Below are 10,391 nucleotides of genomic sequence, written 5' to 3' on the forward strand. Positions count from 1 at the left end.
ATTATTATTATTATTATTATTATTATTATTATTATTATTATTATTATTATTATTATTATTATTATTATCGAGTGAGAGAGCAGTGCATGCCATCAAAGTGACACAGGGGTAAAATATACGAAGCCCAATATACCCATCATGACTACCCGTCTGATAAGGGTACACCAGGTACAGGCATCACAACCATATGTGTGCGACATAGTGATCTCATATCACGATAAACATCGCATGACCTTTCAGGTCGAACCCAGTTGGGAATTTTCTTCCCGCTCAAATGGTCTCTGAATAAGGTTTGTTTAAGAATGTTGAACGAAACACCCATGTTTCCAAAGGTGAATAATCCAAGCCCCAAGAATTCCTTTCAACACATAGCTATGATGCTTCCCCCCACCCACTACTTCTGCCCGTGATCAGAGATGCATATATCGTCAGCCACTAAGGGACATGCTCAACTGGTTAAGGTTAAACAACTGACAAGCAAATCTGTGGTATTGAGCAGAATATTTTCAGTAGCCCATCTCTTATACCAAGACAAGGTAATGTACATAATAACACTTCCAATCAGTTAAGATCAGAAGCCATAAGAGCCTATTATTATTATTATTACTATTATTATTATTATTATTATTATTATTATTATTATTATTATTATTGTTGTTGTTGTTGTTGTTGTTGTTGTTGTTATTATTATAATTCTCAGTCCAAGAGAATTACTAAACAAGTAAAATTTCGAAGTTATTACTATATTGAATGTGAATTAAAATAAATTGTTACTTCTTTGTATAAATTTTGCTGTCGATTTTATTTTTGTTGAAATATTGGATTATACAATCTTGTTATCTAAATTGGTTCCTTAAACAAAAGATTTAAAGCGACTTATGGTAAATTATTTCATATTCATATAAGACGTATTAAATTTTGTCTGGAGAGGTCGGATAATAAAAAGATTAACTGAACATACAATGCAAGAGTTTGAATAAATCGTAGATACACAATGAAAGACTTTAATACCATTAGATATTAATCAGGAATATTAAGATGTGAATATAATAGCAAATGTGTTTTAATCGACCAAAATGTGTGCCTATTTCCTCACCCATATAATGTACACCACACAACTGAATCATATGAAATCAGTATCTTTCAGTCAGTTTATATCGTTTACAGAAACAAATGCGACGAGGCCAAAGCAATTAATTAATTTAATGTTGACCTAGAATCAGGAATGCAATTATTTGTATTTGAATTTATGTTGTGTAAACTCGAGTGTAAAACGCTTAAAGAGAAAATTAAATGGTAGGTGGGAGAACTGTAAAGACTAGAATATATTAAGCTGTCAGTAGAGAATTGTTGTCTTTTGATCAATTATTTGAATTGTGATTATTGCCTAAAATAAATATTTAATAAGGGATTTTAAAAGGTTTATTAGAAAGTATGGCTAACATGAATTTTTAAACAGATTTTGAAATTATCTTTAGGAGGAGGAGGTGAGAAATGACGCATTTAAATATTCTGTAAATAAACCATAATATATTGGTTTGACATTTTGGCACAAAGCCGGCAATTTCAGTGTAGTGGGTGAGGCGATTACATCGACTCCAGTGATCAACTGGTATATATTTTATCGACTCCAGAAGGATAAAAGGCAAAGTCGATCTCAGCGGAATTTGATCTCAGAGCGCAAAGACGGAAGAAATGCAGCTCAGCATTTCGCCCAGCGTGCTTACGACTCTGTCAGCTCGACGTCTTCAGAGAAGTTATAAAATATGAATTAGAAATTATGGTGCATAGTTTCAAGACAATCTTACACTTTAGAATAGAAGAAGAAATAAAGGCTTCTGATTTAGGCACAAGGTTTTAAGGCGAATGAGGTGAGTTGAAATCCTCGTTCTAGTTCTTGGTTATATTTTATTTTGTCGACTACGAAAGAATGAACGGCAAAGGTGACCTCAGTGGGAAATTAAAGAAGAAATAATTCTTCCTATGGTGTTTTTTTATTTTTCTAATTTAAATATCGTTTATATTTTACTTGTTACGTATTTGGACTGGCCATGTTGGGGCACTACCTTGACGGGTTTTAGTCGAACAAATCGACTTCGCTATTTATGTTTTAAGTTTGTGACTTATTCTATCGATCTCTTTTTCCGAACCGCTAACAGGCCGAGACATAAACTAACCAACACCGATTGCCAAGTGTTGGTGGTGGGGATAAGCACAAACATAAACACACAGGCATAGATCGATTGGGGGCTATCGTAGAAGACACTTTGCTCAAGGTGCTGTGCAATGCAACTGAAACCGAAAAGATGAAAAATAAAGTTAACCCCGGCGGCATTTGAACTCAGAATGTAAAGACGGGATAAGCATTTCATCCGGCGTGCTTACGATTCTGCCAGCTCGCTGCCTTAACATAATGTTTAATATTAATTACCAACACAGCTAAGGCAGCCAATGGGAAGAATCGTTAGCATGTCGGACAATGTACTTTTCTTGCGTTCTGAGATCAACATTTCATCTTTTCATCTTTTCGTGGCCGATAAAATAAGTCGAGCACTGGAGTTAATGTAATCAAGTAACACCCGCCTGACTAAAATTGCTGGCCTTGAGCCAAAATTTAAAATCCCTAATAACTAGTTACTAGGTAACACATTTTGAGGGATGGTAGAATCAGTCCTAGAGAATCGACTCCAATACTTGATTGATGTTTTATTTTATCGACCTCCAGAAATATTAAAGGCCAAGTTCAACTTGGCGGGATTTAAGCTCTGAATATAAAGGGACGTCAATGCCACAAGAAATTCTGCTCGATGCTCTACCAATTCTGCCATCCATTACACTTATACAAATATTTAATACCACTGATTTTTCCTAGGGTGTTAACCCTTGGTCTTTTCAGATTTTTAGTTAACCCTTGTTTTATACGTTCTGAGTAATATAAAAATTATCTTTCATAAATCCCAAGATAGTCGGGTGGTTGGGAATGTACGAGGGTGTATGAAAAGTCTTGAGCCTTAAAAAAAGAAAACATGGTACAAGACTTCTGATGAAGGTACAAGACTTCTGATGAAGGTACAAGACTTCTGATGAAGGTACAAGACTTCAAAGCTCAAAGGCCTTGAAGGCTCAAAACTTTTCATATACTGTTTGTTGTTGGCACTCCGTCGCTTACGACGTCGAGGGTTCCAGTTGATCCGATCAACCGAACAGCCTGCTCGTGAAATTAACGTGCAAGTGGCTGAGCACTCCACAGACACGTGTACCCTTAACGTAGTTCTCGGGGATATTCAGCGTGACAGAGTGTGACAAGACTGACCCTTTGAATTACAGGCACGACAGAAGGGGAAGTAAGAGTGAGAGAAAGTTGTGGTGAAAGAGTACAGCAGGGTTCGTCACCATACCCTGCCGGAGCCTCGTGGAGCTTTAGGTGTTTTCGCTCAATAAACACTCACAACACCCGGTCTGGGAATCGAAACCGCGGTCCTATGACCGCGAGTCCGCTGCCCTAACCACTGGGCCATTGTGCCTCCACTTTCATGTATTATACCCCTCGTAAAAATATTTATGATGCGTGGGTGCCAAGGAAATTTCTCCTGTGCATCATATGTGATACACGGGACAGGCAAAGGGTAAGAGATTTCAATTTCGTTGATCTCCGCATGTAGGATTTTACTTTATCTTCGCCGAGTTTAAATTCCTTATGAGATGTGATATTAACATTTATCTCTTCAGAACTTATAAAATAAACCCGAACTGAATACTGGATCAATAGATGCTCTCCATAAAAATTATTATTGTGCCTACACGCAAATAATCAATATTGTTATTACTTTCATACATTGTTCATGCATATCAGTTGTAATATTGCCATACTCTATATAAATGAATAGAAGTATGAATATTTTATTCTTTCTGTTGTGTCAGAATTGGTTAAAGAATAAACTTCAGGCAAAATCAAATAGATCTGACGATGCTCGTTTTGCAGTATACAACCGAAAATCTCGTAAATATGTTTGCAATTATTTCCACCGAAGAATACATTTGTCTGTCAAATACATACACGAATGCACACACATACACACGCACACACCTATGTATGTGTTTGTGTGTGTTTGTGCATGTTTGTGTGTGTGAGTGAGTGTGTGTGTGTGTGCGTGTGTGTGTGTATGTATGTGTGTGTATGTGTGTGTGTGCTTTCGTAAAGAATAAAACATCGACATGGTCTAATAATTTAGACGAGAGACGTAAGATATATAGATAATAATATTGATAAGCTTCGAGTTCGATAATCAGGAACCTACTGAAATATAGTATCTTGGATACTGAAATAAGATATCTTGGACATTATGAAGAAGAAAATATGGACATCACTAACAAGATTAATATGCTTAGAACTATTAACCTTACCTTCAGAGATTGAATATTTGATTAACAATATTTGTTTGTACATTATGTTGTTATCGACTTGATCTACGATAGCCATCACATGTCTTACTCCCGAATGTGTACCTATCTCCAGACCAGATAAGAACTCAGAATCTTAATTTCTAAAACTAAGGTAATAATATTCAGATCTTCTAGGTCGTTGTCCCCAATACATAATCTCATTAACATTAACATAAGCTAGTCATTTAGATTGAATTATTAACAGTCGCATATAATAAATATAATGTGTTAAAGGAGAAGATATGTTTGCATAAATTTGTTTCTATCATAATGATTTAGACATAATGACTATATTAATGAAGCAGCACACGAGTGTTCTAAATTGAACAATAACTGTAATCAAGCAATTCAGTTTTATATACGTTGCTGTTTAATCGCTTAGTCTCTTAGTTTCATGGTTAATCATTTGAAACATTATCAGTATACATACATATATATATATATATATATATAAAGATCGAATAAATAATACACAGAGAAGGAGAGATTTATTCGGTCATGTTGAGTAATTTAATAAAACAATTCTAATCTAGTCAAAACCAGATGTACTTTAATAAAAATTAGTGCGTATGTTCTCGATAAGACCATAATAGGAATCCGCCTTCGGTTTCGACGACTGCTTCAAGCGGGACTGAAATCGTTGATATGCCTGCACTAAATGGTCCTTATCGATTCTAGCGATTTCTCTTCCTTTCAACAATACTCCAAACATAATTTCCATGGGACTTAAATCAAGTGAATTTCGAGGCCCCATGTTTAATGCTACTTAATCATAAAACACTGCCTGACATCCATTCTTGGGTTACGTGGGCTTTTTGAGAAGTTGCTGAGTTTTGTTGACATGCGCATTGCCTTTCACTGCGTACATCTTCCATACATGGTTTAACAACAACCCCCAGCACCTTAAAGCTTCCAGCAGCGTTAATTCTAAGACTGTTGAAAGACGTGTGGTGGTATGACATGGTCTTCATTACTCACCACTCCTAAAACCATTACAATTGCCAGAAATTTGGTGTGGAAACATCAGAACGATCTGCACATAACCATTTATCATTTCTCCTGTCAGACCTTTGATTTCATCAGAGAAGAACCATAGCATGTTATGTTCGTGAAGATTTTTAACCTTGCCAAGTAATGATTTTGCAGAAATGGATCGGCCTCTCCTCAGTACATGTGAGTGGTATCTAATGTTCTCATGCACCAGATAGAAAACTCTGATATTTGAAGTTCTTCACTGATGGCCCCCGTTGATTTTCTGTGTCATCATTATATATAATATTTTAAATGAATTGCATTGGATGAATCGTGATGTCTTTATAGTCCCCGAATACGTAAAATATTTTCATCTCTGTAAAACAGTCGAAATGTTTCCGTCAAAGCCTTCCAATCCTAAATTTGTGTATAAAGCATTTTGCAACAACATTTAGAAAATAGGCAATTTCTAAATCGCCGTGTTTTCCATGTATCGTATGCATTTTCATTTCCTGTGTTAGCATTTTATTTGCCACGATCTTAATGAAATAAAAAAAAACAACAACTTTTAATTGGTGTGAAGAAAGTAATACCCTGATAATTAAGTGTCCTGAAATGTTCCTCAGAACCTGTATATAATTTGCCTATGGAAATGAACACATAATGTCTGCATTTCATATTGCAGTGTTGTATACAGCTATTACTATCATGTTGCTAATTACACATGTGTAAAACGATACGTTTTTGTGTGATTGTAATAAATACCCAATGGAATTTATACGTAGTTAATTAATTCTGCTAAATATAGCAGTCAAATATCTTTCAAGCTAAAATCAACCGTGTTAAAAAAGGGAATATATTAGATAATATAGTCAAGACTAAACAATCTTTAAAAAATAATCGGTTGATCCTGGCTTGCATATATTTTATAATAAGTCCGCTTCATTAGGACCATTATTGTTTGTTGTTTATAACCGAATACCATCCATACATGATTATTCGATTTTTGTCTCAGTCTGCTTCATCTAATACGTCCGCTTTTAAGGACAGGATGTGATTTCAACTAGATTTGAATGCTATTCCTTGTCGAATGATTTCTCTTGGATCTGTACGTGGACTTTTTTTCTCAGCATATGCAGTTGCAGTTGTTACTGTTTTGATACCAATTCGTCTGAGACCGCCTTTGGTTCTATAATACAAACTCCCCGCTTTAAAGTGATCTAAATTAAAACATGTTATCAAAATATGTTAATTTAAGTTCTAAAAATAACTTAATAAGGACAAAGTTATTTTACTAAATTATTATTTTCAAAATTACTTTCAAGCATAAATGAAACAAAGCCATTGAATTTGAATTGAAAAACTGTAAATAGAAGGGTAACCCACGTCAACTGTGGTGGAGTGGAGAGGCACGGTTAGAAATCCTACCGTCTATTATTCAGACAGGATATTTGGGACTACCTTACCTCGGCACAACTAAGAAGTTTGCTTCACAACTAATTAATGGAACCTTTGATATGTATATTCTACTGTGACCTTGGGCCGACCAATGCTGTGTGAATAAATTCAGTGGACAGAAAATGGTTGAAATTGGAAGAAAACACTACAAAAATTTGTAAAATCAAACACGGCCGATATGCTTGTATATTTATAAAGTAGATGAATTGCTTTATAGTGGATAGAACTATTATTATGAAATAGGCACAAAGTCACATGGATATTACGCAATGTGGTCAATCACTCAGCTGGCTAGAAATAGCAGCTAAATCTGAGTACATTCTACTGTCTTAAGAAGAAAAAGACAATTTGTGATAACGTGGCCCTAGCTACTCATAAAAGAAGCAGAGGGTATGGATCTTTCAAAATCTTTCTTAGCGTCATCATATTAAAAAAATTTTCTACAGTGATGTAGTTTTGCATGTTGATGTAGGCGATGTTGTTTCCCATGGGAACAGACAGCTGCGACTTCTGACCTATCAACAACGAAGGCTTCCGATTGATTAAATTACTGTAACTTTACCGGCTTTAACTTTCTAATTATTAATTTCTAGAGAAAATAAACGCATTTTAGTCATGAGCTTGCAAAACTTCATCAGTGTAAAAAAATTGCAAAATGTTCTAACTGTAGGGAGGGTTTTAAAAAGATTTGAAGGTATAGTCGCGAGTGAAATTCTCCGATAATAAGGTTTACCATGAGGCTAACAAAAACAAAATAACAACAACATAAGGGATATCAACAAGACGATATATTGCTGCTATTTCTAACACTAATATACTTTCTTGTAAATAGAAATGTCATATCTAGAGCCGTATATGAAACCTCTTTTTGTTGAATCGCTTAGCAGCCCGAGCGAGCGAACGCGCAGATGTTCTTTCTTAATGTGTTACATTTAAAACAAATAAATCACTGGATTCAGACGTAATTTGCTTGAAAGAAAAATTAAAAAAGAAAAAAACAACTAGGTAATCTAGTAGCAAGACAGCATTAGCTCAATCACTGATATTATTTATATAAACTAAGATGCAACGTGTTCATTTAATTCTTGGAAATGGAGGTAGTGAGAATTAGAAGAAAAAATATACCATGTTCGTAAAACTAAAAGCAATGAAACATTCTTAAAATGTTCTTCTGTTTTAAACAAAGAAACAATTAAGATTTTCACAGTTGGATACCAGAGAGACAAAATAAAGTGTCGCAGCACGCTTTCAAGTTGCTTGGAAACAGAAGAGTGTGGATTTATTCCAGCTTGATACAGAGATGTTTATGTGGCTTAGAAGTTCTCTTCCCAGTCATATGGTTCCAGGATGGACCTCTGTAGACAGTTGATCACATGGGCAAGTGTCTTCTAATTTAGCTTCAGGTCAATCAATACCTTTAGTAAACAGAAAACACGTCACGTTCTCTCCAACTGTTATATTGTTTTTGAATAAAGATTTTAAAATATTTTATAACCACCTAATCGTAAAACTTCGTTCCGATGAATGTACCTCGACTAACAACAACAGTAATAATCTTTTCTACCATAAGCACAAAGCTTATAATTTGCGGAGAGCTGGTATGTCGATTACATCGATCTCAGTGATGATTTGGTGTTTATTTTATCGACCCAGAAAGGATAAAAGCTGCAGTCAATCTCAATGTAGTTTGAACACAACGTATAGAACTGGAAGAAATACAGCTTAGCATTTTGTTCGATTCGCTAATGATTCTGTCAGCTTGTCGTCTTGTATTGATAATAATATTTATGACAATAACAATAATGCCAAAGAAATCAATTTAACATTCTGCTTTAAAAATGCGTCGAAACGATCTGGAAGAGAGGAAAATTAATTAAGAATATTAAAACCACACTGGGAAAAGAAACTGAGATAAGAGAATTAGGCCAAACGAAGACATAAATAGAAATAAATGAATGAAACGGTATCTGGCATATACAAATGAAACAAAAGCTTAAGAAGAAATATAAGAGACGCATTAGTCTAATACTTAAAATAGAGCTAAATATAAAAAAGCTAAAATAAAATAAAATAAAATAATCGGCATCAATAATCTAGCTGTCCTTAGTAATAAGAGTTATAATATTCTGAATTGGTCGCTAAACAAAATAGCAAGGAAAGAAGGATAATAATGAGTGACTTCAGAACACACCATCCAAACTCTGACATTAAGATATTATATTTACGACAAATACAAAGTGGTAGGATCCTTATGCAACTAAAATTCTATTACAAAATATCCACTGTAATACAGTAAAATTATCTAGTATAGAATCATGGAAACATCATTGCAAATAGAGACAAAGTTTGAACAAAAATACTGTTTCTGTTCTCAAGTATGGCGTTAAATATATATAAAAAAAAGAGGCTGCAATAATACAAATGTATGAGAAAAGTAAGTGGAGCGACAGAAATCATGAAACTGGGACAACGGGAAACCATTATAAATTGATTGGAAGAAAGGTTCCTATATGGTCAGTATCGGGACTCTTTAGCTGAATAGACTAGATGCAGGCAATGAAAATTCCTAGTGCTGTTGCTGAAGAGCGCAGAACCATCTCATCAGAAGCCACTAAAATATATAATGAAATAAAGTAATTGAAGAATATGTGGAGATGGAGAAGAGACCTTTGGTCACAATGTCTTTGGCAAACCAATCTTAGCAAAGAAAGAATGAATTCACTGGTATGACAGAGTTGGGACATTCCTTCACTGGAAGTTATATCAACATTTTGAAACACCAACAGAAATGAGATGGTATGGGAATATATAAGCATAAGATCTTTGGGAATAAAAAAGCATGAAAGTATTTTGGGATATGGCGATATGCTTCGACAAGGTATTATTGTCAAGAGTCAGCAGGAAAAGAAATGCTTCTAAATATGCATATCAGTCGACATAAGGGATTGTATAGATTGTATATATCAAAAGAGAAATGGAAAAATTAACCAAATATAAAGATCTCAAAATAGAGATAACCAAATATTGGCTTTTAACACGGACGCAAGCCCTTTTTGATTGATCCCTTAGAAATGATATGAAAAAAACAAACAAACAAAAAACAAAAAAAAAAACAAGCAGACAAAAGAAGCCTCAGGACCAGAAAATACCACTGCTAGGCACCAGTGTAGAACATTCAAAATACAGTCAAAATAGCAAAACGAAAACAAATCATTGCGGATGATCAAGGCACACAATTTCGCACTCGGTAGTGCAATGAAAGCACTCAATGAAAAATAGGCTACTGAATCATAACAGCAGTAATATCAGCAGCAACACACACACACCTGTGATTGCATATGTGTATGTGAACAATATGTGTATGTGAACAAAATGTGTGTGTGTGTGTGTGAGTGTGTGTGTGTGTGTGTGTGTGTGTGTGAGTGAGTGTGTGTGTGAGTGCGCGCGCGCTCTCCATTATATTAGGTACTTATATTTCATGCTTCTGCATTCTAAAATGTTTACATGTTTATCTCCCT

General features: G+C 34.8%; 1 protein-coding gene across 1 annotated transcript in view; it reads right to left on the minus strand.

The window, feature by feature from the left end:
• Positions 1 to 10,391, minus strand: part of LOC106881210 (sodium/calcium exchanger 3-like) — a 243,749-nt gene that overhangs the window by 161,554 nt on the left and 71,804 nt on the right. The gene's annotated exons all lie outside the window — the stretch shown is intronic.

This window comes from Octopus bimaculoides, chromosome 5, assembly GCF_001194135.2.
Source record: "Octopus bimaculoides isolate UCB-OBI-ISO-001 chromosome 5, ASM119413v2, whole genome shotgun sequence".
Lineage (NCBI taxonomy): Eukaryota > Metazoa > Mollusca > Cephalopoda > Octopoda > Octopodidae > Octopus > Octopus bimaculoides.